This window comes from Cryptomeria japonica, chromosome 7 (assembly GCF_030272615.1).
Source record: "Cryptomeria japonica chromosome 7, Sugi_1.0, whole genome shotgun sequence".
NCBI lineage: Eukaryota > Viridiplantae > Streptophyta > Pinopsida > Cupressales > Cupressaceae > Cryptomeria > Cryptomeria japonica.
The window spans coordinates 760355033-760367141 of record NC_081411.1 but is presented as its reverse complement, the minus strand read 5'-3'; the positions used below and the strand labels follow the sequence as shown (position 1 = coordinate 760367141).

At 35.9% G+C, this 12109-nt stretch overlaps 1 protein-coding gene across 1 annotated transcript in view; it reads right to left on the bottom strand.

Annotated features, from left to right (window-relative positions):
• Nucleotides 1-352: 352 nt before the first annotated feature.
• Nucleotides 353-12109, bottom strand: part of LOC131030073 (uncharacterized) — a 145056-nt gene continuing 133299 nt past the window's right edge. Inside the window, exon 12 of the transcript XR_009358403.1 lies at nucleotides 353-653. The gene's annotated coding sequence lies outside the window, so the exon portion shown is untranslated. The remainder of the gene's footprint in view (nucleotides 654-12109) is intronic.

Below are 12109 nucleotides of genomic sequence, written 5' to 3'. Positions count from 1 at the left end.
TCGTTGTTCTTTGAGTATCTTCATATCTTGAGTGGATTAATCTCAACTTTCTCCTCCAAGTTCAGGTTTACCTGATTTCAAAAAAGAAAAAAAGTGTCCACTTATACCACCCTTTTTGCACACCATCTAGGTGCACTTACCCTAATATTGAGTAAAGATTGAACTTGTCATGACAAAGGGGAGGGAGAGATAGTGATAGAGCACATTGATATTATTTAAAAAAATTTAAGTCATTAACATTCAATATTTCTTAACATAAAAACACATTTGCATTCAACATTTCTAAATACAAAAGCACAATGAATTAAAAATCTATATATTCTCTTTAACTTCAATGGTTGAATATTAACACAAAAATTCGTATTTTCTTAGATATAAGCTTTTTCATTTTCAAATAAAGAAAATTTGGCACTTGCTAATATAAAAACCCTCTCCCTTCCTCTAACAAATTGTGTGGCCACAAATTGGGTGATTGGCCACTCCTTTATGATACTAGCTATTTCACCAAATTCACTTCATTAACAAGTTAACAATTTGGTCATGCATTTGTAAGCAAGTTTTCATCCTTTCCATCACCCATGTCCATAGCAAGCAAATCATTGGTGTTGCCCTAATCGTCTTTAGATCTCCCACATTATCTTTACAATAGTTACCTAAAAAAAAAAAATTAAGTTGTGACATAAGCTAAAAAATTTATTCAATAATTATTTTAATTAGAGGTCAACTCAAGTACAACAATGTTTGTCAACGCTGCAACAAGAACATAATAAAAGGCATAAACAAGCCCTACAAATGAGAAAACACGTGGTGAGTGCAATGAATTTCATTGTATCCGATAAATTGAGTAATGTTAGAAATGTTATTTAAGCAAACAATAAATTTAAAGTTAATTAAAAAAAAATCATATTAATTTTTACCTAGTTACATAGAAAATATTTATTGTAATGTATATACTAGTGCACATTCCAAAATTATTAATAAAATTAAATTTTGGTTTAATGAATTAGATGCATTGGATTAGACATGCCCTTTACAAAAAAGATATTTTTTTTATTTCAGACATGAACCAATAGAAGAAAAGATAAATGATATTTTTACAATTATTTAAAATAAAGTATTTAAATGTAGACTATTGTATATGTTCATTGAGTTTTTTATTGTATATGTTCATTGAGTAAACTAATAAAAAAAATGAATGCTAGAGTATTTATCTTCAACTAGATTGAAAATAGATTAAAAATACATAATTATTCATTAATCTTTATTCAATATTGTTTCTCTTATTGTTAAATTTAGAAATGTTAATTAATCTTTATTCATTATTGTTTCTCTTATTGCTAATTATTTTTTTATTAATTAGTTTAACCAAAATCTATATTTTCTCCATTTCATCTTTCCAATTAATTAAAATTGAGAATATGATAAAATAAATAAATTGTATGAATAAATGATAGTAAGGAAAAATTGTCTTATCAAATAAGACAACAAATTAAATAAAAAAATGACATGCAAATAAATTTGTACTACTAACTTTTTGAGTCTAAGGAAAATTAAAAGATTCATTAGCTTGCATCACACTAATAAAACCATTCATGATTTTCATCCAATAAAATGATAGATAAATTAATTTTGATATTTAAAAAAATAGAAAAAATATACATTATAAAATTTGATGAATTGTCATCCCATTGATCTATTTGTTAGCAACTAATAGAACCTAGTAAATATATTCTAATAGAAAACTAGAAGTCCTTTTTTCTTTTAATATTGATAAACTCCTTGATACTTTTTAAAGTTGCCCTCAAGTCTTGGATTCTTTATATAAATTGGAATATATAAGAATAGCGTGCCAATTGCCTTCCATTGGTCTCTATAGTCCTAACTTGGTTCGAGATAAAATTCTGTAGTACGTAAGAAACTAATTACTAATATTTTTGTATTTTTTGTGCTATATTGATGTTGGCCATTCTCTCAATTGCCAAATTATCTTCTAAAATAACTAAATGCTTTTAAGTCAAAATATTTTTGTGCAAATCATTCTAATATGACATCTATCTATATATTTGGTTCTAATATGCATTGAATATTTTGTGAAATTATTTTTAATCAACTATCACCAAGAAAAATCCTTTTGTGCAGATAAATCTACTCTATAATTTATTTGGTTCCAATAAGCATTGAGTTATTAGTGAAATTATTTTTAATCAACAATTTTCCTCAGTGTTTGATCCCTTGGTACTGTGTATGATTGCTTAGAGTATGTTTGCAATTCAAATTAATGATTTAATAATATTTGTTTGATTTATTGCCGTCTCTAAAACATTTGGTAAGAATATTCTATCATAAAACTTACCATAGTCTGCACTTTGGATGTTAATTTACAGCTGAGCCATATTCGAAGAGGTAATAGATTATAGTATTAAAGTTCCCATCCTTACTAAACATTTCACCGATGACTGCTAAATTTTCCAAAGATTCTGAGCCAAATTGGAGGAGGTTAACAGATTATAGTATTTAAATTTCCATACTCCTCAAAATTTCCACCAAAGACTGCTAAAATTTCCAAACAATGGAGTATTATATCAACAACAAGATTCTTAAGTCAGAAGGCTCAATCTGAAGATCAAGTTCCTCCAGGAAGAAAGGAAGTTTATTTAAGAGTAATTTGCTGAGGTGAATAAGCTTGTTCTTTGCTTCCTCAACCAGCAGCTGTAATGCCAAAAGTACTCCAAGATTAGGGACATTAGCCATTCCTTACATTGTCATTGAAATATATAAGTAAATTCCAATTTCTAAACAGATTAAAAATTTTGAAAAGAAAGATTATTTTGGACTTAAGCGCAGGGATAAAGAATTATTGGTTTTTATTGGTTTTTGAACCTTACTAGACCCTGCTACAGCAGGGATGCACAATTATTGGAATTATTATTTAAAAAAATTATTAACCTACTTTATAAGTTTTTATTCCCATTTTCCATGCTTCTCTAAAGTTGCACTAAATTTTTTGTGATGCCGTGAACTTCCCCTTCTCCAAGCACGTCTCAATCATTTATTATGACTTGCACAACTGCCATACTGTATGTGAACTGTGCTAATAACATTTAGAATTGCCTAATGAGGCTTAAATTTCTTCTCAAGCTCTCGTCCAGGATGGTCTACATGCATTCCAAACTCTCTTGAATGCATTGCAAGATACCTGGAATGAATTTGCAACTAACAAATCTGCAAATTTAAGCTCCTTTAGAGAACACTCAGCATTTTGGATTGAAATATCCCTACTCGTGACTAGTTAAGAAAACTGATTTGGAAGCTCATAAAGCATCATGTATTGATAAAAAAACAATACAGAAATGAACTTTGTCTGCTGTTAACACTGCATTCATGAATTTCCAACCATTGTCATACATGCATACATCTGATGACCAAAGGGGTCTGCCGTTATATCCAATTCCTACCCAACTACGCAAAGAGCTGTATAACGACTCACAGAAAATATGAAATACTCTCGCACTAATACAATACAGTTTACTTTCCCAGGCATCAGAAAAAGCGTTGGAATGACTTGGAGATATCATGTCCCCTATGACCAATGGTTTGCAAGGGCAGGTTGGATAGGTAACGCCTAGGCTGCAATTGTTCTGGGAAGATACACGCCCCTTCTACTTCACCACACGATCCCTGTACCACAGAGGAAAATGTGAATAAGACAACTAAGTTGAGCATATAGCTTGGAGTTTAGAATAGAGAGGATGGGGGTAGCATCCCACCTCAATGATCACCTACAGGATCCACATAGTGCACTGCACTTTGAATCCAAAACCAAGCATAACCCAAAAGAGAGGGGTGCGCCACAATAAATAGCCTAGTGACAAGTTAGCAAGCCACCGACCTAGAGCCGACTACAAACTTAAAAGAAAAAAAGGCATTAAATCTATGAAGAAAGTACAGTAAGTCGGCCTAGGCCGACATATGGAATTTAGACAATGTTATTTGTCTAAAATTCCCAATTTATTTTTGTAAAAACAAAAATGCAAAGTCAAAGGGAAATCGGGTGCTATAAAATATCGTTGGCCCCAAAGGTCTCTCCTTAAATCGGGGATATCACAATCCTCCCATCCGCTAATTGCTTGACCTCAAACAATTTCAGATTGGGATGCTCAAAAATGTCTATTCCTTCCCAAGTTGCATCTTCAGGTGGTAGTCCCTTCCATTTTACCGAGTACTCCAAAATTACTTTCTTTCTTAGCCTCTTCTACCTTGCATTCAACACCATTTCAGGCTCCAATATTAATTTGCTCTCATAATCAAGCGGTGGCAACTCCATTGAGGTATAATTTGTTGACCCAACACCTTTTTAAGGCAAGAGACACGGAAAGTATTATGGATCTGACTGTTGAGTGGTAATTCTAATTCATAAGCAACTTGCCCCACCTTCCTATTACCTGATAAGGACCATAGAAACGAGGTTTCAATTTTTTTGCACCACGTCTGCAATTTTTTTGACAGTAAGGCTGCAATATCAAGTACACCATGTCTCCAACCTCAAATGCCCTTTCAGTTCGATGACGGTCCACATACATCTTCTGTTGATTTTGAGCTTGCTGCAAATTTTCCTTGAGGGACTCCATAATGTCCTTGCTTTGTTGTACCAAATCTTTTGCACTCGACACTCTACTATCGGTAAATATTAGATCCATAACTGACATTGCATCGTACCCATAAAGTTCTTTAAAGGGGGACATATCGATAGACATGTAATAAGAGGTATTGTAATAGTACTCATTCAAGTGCAATCATTTAATCCATGTTGTTTGATACCTTGTAAAATAGTTCCTCAAGTAACCCTCAATCCACTTATTCATAATTTTCGTCTACCCATCTATTTGAGGATGATAGCTTGTGCTTGGGGTCAACTTCGTCCCTGTCAAACGGAATAATTCCTGCTAGAATGTATTAAGGAACCTGCTCTCCCTATCACTCACAATTGTTTTTGGCAAACCACAAAGTCTGAAAATTTCCCTAGAATACAAATCTGCCACTTGAGGTGCTCTAAATTCAGTTGTTATAGCATGAAATTGGGCATATTTAGTGAGCCTATCTACCATCACATATAAACAGTCCTTACCTTGAACCTTGGCTAACCCGGTGATGAAATCCATCGAAATGCTTTTGCATTTCTGATTTGGAATGGGTAATGGCTACAACAATCCTGCTGAGAATACATGTTCCTCCTTATTCTATTGACATTCCTTGCACTCCCTTACATGTTGCATCACATCCTTTTTCAATACCTTCCATGAGAAACGTTCCCTTATATGTTTTGTAGAATTTCGGATGGACAACTTGTGGGGTGTCGTGGCAAGCTCTGAAAATCTTTTCCTTCATCTTAGATTCAAAAGTGACGAATACTCATCCCTTGTAAAAGACTGGCTCATTTGCTATTTTGAACTTGTCATCCTGTAACTTTCCTTCCAAAATATCTCAGATACCGGTTCTTCCATAAAATGCCTAGGTCCTGGTCCTGGTTCATGCCTGGTCTTGGTCCTGGTCCGAGCCTGGTTCGACTTGGGTCCCACCCGAGTCCTGTCCAGGCGACTGGGTTCCCTGTGGGTCCTGCGAACCTAGGAGGGCCCGGGTGAACCCAAGCCTGTGGGTTCCCAAAAACGGGGTCCACAGGGTAGAAAACAAATAAAAATTAGTTTTTTTAATCCTATTTTAACATCTAAACCCTAATCCACCCCTTTATGATGCATTTCATGCATCAAAACATTCATTCAACTCATTTATGATTTATCTGTTATCATTTATGTATCATTGTATGGGAAAGTTACATTGTATGTTTGAGCTATGAACATATATAATTTTGATGTTTGAACATATATATAATATATGACATATGTACATATATAATATATATATAATTAATATATATATATGTACGGAAGAACTCGTACCCGTACCCAAGAAATTTTTTTTTGCTGAATCTGCGAATCCGTACCCGAATCCAAACCTGAATTTGAATCCAAATAGGTAACTTAGCAAAATATCATTAGCAAATGAGTTTTTCACATAATCAGCTGCGATTAATGACCTACAATCAGCATATATATCAAAAATTGAATATAAATGAGCTTTTCTAGATAATGCATCTGCCATCACATTATTATGTCCCTTTACATACTCAATATCGAAGTCATAAGCTTGAATTTTACTTACCCATTTCTGTTGCCTATCATTTAAGTCCCTTTGATAGAAGAAGTATTTTAAACTGTTATGATCCGTCTTAACCACAAACTTAGTGCAAACCAAGTATTTCCTGAATTTGGAGAAGGCCTGCACTATAGCCAACATTTTTTTTATCATAAAATGAGAACTTACGCTCAGCATCTTTGAGCTTCCTACTCTCATATGCTATGGGGTGTTTATTCTGCATCAAAACATTCTTTATCCCCTCACCAAAAGCATTACATTCCAAAACAAAAGGGAGTGAGAAATCTGGAATTGCCAACACAAGACACGAACTCATTACTCCTTTGAGCTTATCAATGGCTTGTCGAGCTGCTGGTGTCCAAACAAATGCTCCTTTCTTTGTTAGATTTGTTAAAGAGGCAACAAGCTGTGAGAATCCTCTTACGAATCTTCTATAGTAGCTACATAACCCAACAAATCCCCTTAGCTGTGTTAAATTGTTTGGTCTACACCAATCTTGAATGGGCCTAATCTTTTCCTCACCTACATTGACCCCATGTTCGCTGATTTTGAATCCTAAATACAAGATTTCTTGCAATGCAAACACACACTTAGAAGCTTTGGCGTAAAAGTATTGCTGCTCTAAAATATTTAACACCTCATCTAAGTGTTTTAAATGATCTTCCCACGTTTTGATTTAGACCAAAATGTCATCAAAGAAAAACAAAACAAATTTCCTCAATCGTAAGATGAATACTTGATTCATACATGTTTGGAAGGTTGCTGGAGCATTTGTTAGACCAAAGGGCATGACCAAAAATTCATAATGCCCATAATGACATCCGAATGCTGTCTTGTATACATCCTCATCACTGACCTTGATTTGGTGGTATCCTGAACGCAAATCAATCTTAGAAAAATACCTAGACCCATGTAGCTAATCAATCAACTCATCAATTTGGGGTATTGGGTATCGGTTCTTAATAGTTCTCTTGTTGAGGACCCGATAATCAATACACATTCTCATAGCCCCATCCTTCTTTTTGACCAGCATTACAGAATATGCAAAAGGGTTGGAACTGGGTCCTATATGTCCCATATCTAACAATTCCTTGATTGCTTTATCAATTTCTTCCTTTACACCTTAGGATCACAATAGGGTGTAATCATCATAGGTTTAGCTCCTTCTTCAAGCTCAATAATATGCTGGAAACCTCTATCAAGGGGCAATCCTGGAAGAATATCTCGAAATACCTTGTTATGCTTATCCAAAATAGATTGGACCTGGACATTAGTCGCACCCTCTTTCCCAACAGTAATTGTAGTAGTAATTAAACATTCAGTTGCCCACGCTACTTGCCTCTTATAAAAAACTTGTTCCATCCTCTTTGCTGATATTTCCATTCTTCCTTTGTCGGATAACCTGCGCAATACTACCCTTTTTCCATTATGTCGGAAAGAAATCTCCATGGTTCAAAGGCTGGTTTCATAATTGCCAATTGCATACAGCCATTGACATCCCAAAACTACTTCCATTTCCATGTCAATCACATAAAAATCATCCTTTAATTCATACTCTCCCATTGCTAATTTCATTTGGGGTACTTTTTGAGTACAAGAAAGGATTGTTCCACTAGCTACCTTCACCTCAAACCCTTCAATTGGGACTGTACTTAGACCATGTCTCCTTACCACTTCCTCATTTATATACTTGTAAGCATAGAAACGGGACTCGCCCAGACTTGCCTAGACTTGGCGAGTCCGAGTATGAGTCATGCCCGCCGAGTCTCTGGGACTCGGACTCGGACTCGTCCGAGTCTGGCGAGCAATATCGCCAGACTCGCCGAGTTGGCGAGTTTGGCTCTAACTCACCAAACTCGGCGAGTCCTGAGCCCCAAACTCAGCTACTGGCTGGGTTAGTAAAATGGCAAAAAAAAAAAATTTTAAAAGTTTTTTTAAAATGAATGGTATCGTCTTTGTTCACTACAACCTCCGCCTGAGAATGAGAAAAATTAGGGTTACAACATGACAACCAATAGAAAAATAACACCCGACAGCTTTATTAAATAATAAGTTTTTTTGGCCTCGCGGGGCGCTGCCCCTTGACCCCGCCCTGTATCGCAACAGGGAGCGCGCAAGGGGCGATGCCCCTTGACCCCACCTTAGGGGCGCTGCCCCCAAACCCCCGTCAAAAAATATGGGGGGAAACTACGTCGATAGAAGTAGGGAAAATTTAACCTCTGAGTCTGACACTAATTGGATCGACTAGGTAGATATAGAGGTTGAGACTGTAGCCATGATAGAGGAGGAGCGGAGAGCATGAGCACAAACAAGAGATTCAGAGGCAGATAGTGACACGGATGTTCCTGATATTGGTGAGCATGGCATGGTGTCACGGGAAGCGGCTATGGCTGTTGAATCATCCAGGACCTACCTTAGATGCCTTCGCAGGGGGCCGGGGTCGGAGGGTGCAGGCTCCTTTGAGCCATAGGCTTGTAGTTGTATTTACCTTTGGTATTTGTATGAAACATTTGATGATGATCATATGATGACATGGATTTTTTATTCCATGAGTTTTGTAATATTGTATACATTTGACAATATTTATATATCTATGTTTGTTATTTCCTTCAGCTACAATTTGCGTTTATGCTTAAGTGATTGATGTATACTTGTGTATGTAATCAAATGAGCCGAGTTTGATGATGTTATTGTGTCTTTAAGGTGTATTCAATAAAGGGTGCCTGAAACAAGTTTTAAATCTTTAAAAATCTCTAAATTTCTTGAGTTTTTCACTTTCCTGAGTCCAGCCGAGTCTGGAGCTGAGTCTGAGTCCGAGTCGGCCTTGCCGAGTCCAAGCCGAGTCCGAGTCCTGTTTCTTTGGTTGTAAGTGGCTCCACTATTAATGAGGATTGTTGTATTCTGCCCTTTTATGACCACCTTAAGGCGGAAAGCATTGTAACATGTTTCGCCTATGAGAGCTGTAAGGGTGCCTCTTGCTGGCCCTTTTTTGTTTCGTTCTTAGAATCAACACCTTCACTTCTTATGTCTTCATTAGAAATTACTTCTATCTAATGCACTTACCACTTAACGAGACAATGGTTACCTGGCTGTCATGACTCTTTACATGTAAAACACAACTTTCTCCTCCTTAGCTCCCTTCTGCTTACATCCATTTGTACAAGATTTGTTGTTAATGGTTTACGGGGTGTTATACACTTCTGAGAAGGCTTTTGAACTGCATAGGTGGTGTTGTCCTCCTACTACTAAAGTTCTCCCTTACAACTGATCCTCCAAATTAAAAGTTGTAGTGATGGCTTCAGGGAACATTGCAGGATTTAAAGCCTTGAGTAGTCCTTTGAATGGCTTAGCTAACCCCTACCAAAAAAGCACAAGTCTCCTACCTGTCACATCTGGCACCATAACTGCAAGTCTTTGGAACTCAGCCACAATCTTCTATCTTTCCATCTTGTTTGAGTTGTGCTAAATTTCTAAAATGGATTTCTGGATCTATCCTATTAAACCTCTCATTTAGTCTTTGGCTGAATTCTTCAATGGTGGTAATACAATAATGCCTCTAGTCACTAATCCATGGTACCACCACTCGGGAGCTACGCCTTCCAAATGTAGGGTGACGAATTTGACGACCTCTTCTTTCGTCATAGGATTCAATGAAAAATAGGTATCAAGCTTTTGTAACCACGATCTTGTTGATATATGATTGGACACATCACATTTGGGAATTGTGATCTTTCTCAAACGATGGTGGATGTCTTTCCTATCCTCATACCCTTTCCTCCTATGTCCACCTTTTGATTTCATTTCACAATACTCCATATAGGTTATGTTATTCTTAACTACCTCACTCAAAGCATTATATTTTGTTAGAAGCTGATCCATTTCATTGACTTGATCTAGCAGATTTTTCACCTCTCCTCATTTCACAAAAACATAGCCCTAAATGATCTGGTATTAGGCGCTCTTACTTCTTCAGATATTCCACTATTGGGATGGCTTCCCTTGCTCTTTTCGTTAGGTGGGTTATCATTGTTTTGATTGTGAGGGAGTTCTTTCAATAGCTGGGCAACTTCTTTTATTGTTTCAGACATACTAAGGTGAAGATCCTCAAACCTCTTAAACAAGGCCCTTGAATCTTCATCCACTAGATCACTAGATCACTAAGGCTTTGAATGCCTTCAACTTCTGAAATGCTTCAGACTTTTCTTTTGAAAAGTAACCCATGTCATCCTACAATAATCATCAATTAGCATCATAAAATATCTCTCAGCTTGCAAAACTTCCGTTCTTGTTGGCCCACAAATCTCTACATGGGTATATTCAAAGGGTATTGATGTTGAATAATCCTTCAATTTGAAACTTGCCCTTGTTTGTTTTCCATGTTGGCACTGCTTGCATGGTGATCCCACAATAATGAGTCCCAAACTTGGGACATCACATATTTGAACTCGAATGGAGGTGAAAAGTTATAAACACCTTTATTCGAAAGTATTTCTTCGAACGAATGTGCCTTCTGCCTTTGTTTCAGGGTACATCATAAAGTACCTTTGCTCAAAGATATGTTTTAAAGTATCTTCATTTCAAAGTGAGCGTTCATTCGAAGGGTTTTTTTTGTGGGTACAACACACCTTCAAACAAAGTTGCTTGGCTAGCCACTTTAATTTTATGCCTCAAATTTTCCTCAAAAAATCCAATTTCAAACGTCAAGTTGGACCTTGAAATGGAATGAACTTGACAAGATAATTAGCAAGATTGTAGCCCACAAAATGAGTTCTCCAACAAGTATAATTTTTTATCTATTTTTATTTATTATATATTTATTTTCTATGTTATATTGAACAAAGGTTTTTCATCCAACATCAAATTCTTTGTTCTACACATGAAAAAATAGTTTAAAATATTTAAAAGTTCGAAAAATACATGCATGTTAGGTTTTGATGTCCATGTTTCAAAACAAAAAAAAAATTACAAAACAAGTTGTGGTACAGCATACACCTATTTCTAAATTATAAATACTCTTTAAAAAATTAAATTTAGAAAAAAAATGCATCAAAAAATTATTAAAAAATATCCATGCACTTGATATTGTTGTTACTGTTCGGTATTCCATCATTTACTCCACATAGATAGTTAGTTTTATTTGTTTATGTCTTCTTGTAAACGTATGTTGTTTGTTAGAACAACTTAGGATATTGTTTATTATTTGTTGAACTTGAGTGTTATTTTTAAGGCACATAGTTCACCGCATTTCTGCCTATATATTTGCAGAATGTATTGAATAGAGGATGTGCAAATTTTATATTCATTCCATTTTCTGATATGGTATCAGAGCAAGGTTGATAGTGGGAGTGAAAAGGATGGGTTGTTACCTTCAATGATGGCGGAGCAGTCCAAAAGTTGAAGCTCTAGATCAGTCATCTTGGTCAGGGGACATTTTTTGTTCCAAGCATTTTATTGTCCGACCCTCACTTTTGGCACAACTCTACTATGGTTCGAGCTCCATAACATAAAATAGACGACCATTCTAGGTAGTCCTCTCGCTCTCAACAATAAAATTTGTAGTAAAGGAGTGCTTGCGAATTGAATTATCGTGACTCTAGGAAGCACTTTCATTATTATCTCTATGACATTGGCTTGTACTCAATTTCGAAGGGCTTGAATTTTTTGGGTGATTGGCATTTGAGCGCACCATCACATTGGCGCTCACTGATCGCACACCTCTTCTTGCTCACGTTGCTATCTACTCACATTGGAGTCTCTTGATCAAGCATTTGATTTTCCTATCAAGGTGCTATGCCTTGGTAATACGCGCAAACTTATTCTTAGGACTCCATGTCGAGTGCTCATATATGATGCCAATTTCATGAGCTGCTTACCTTGAGACCGTGAGATGAAAATGAGG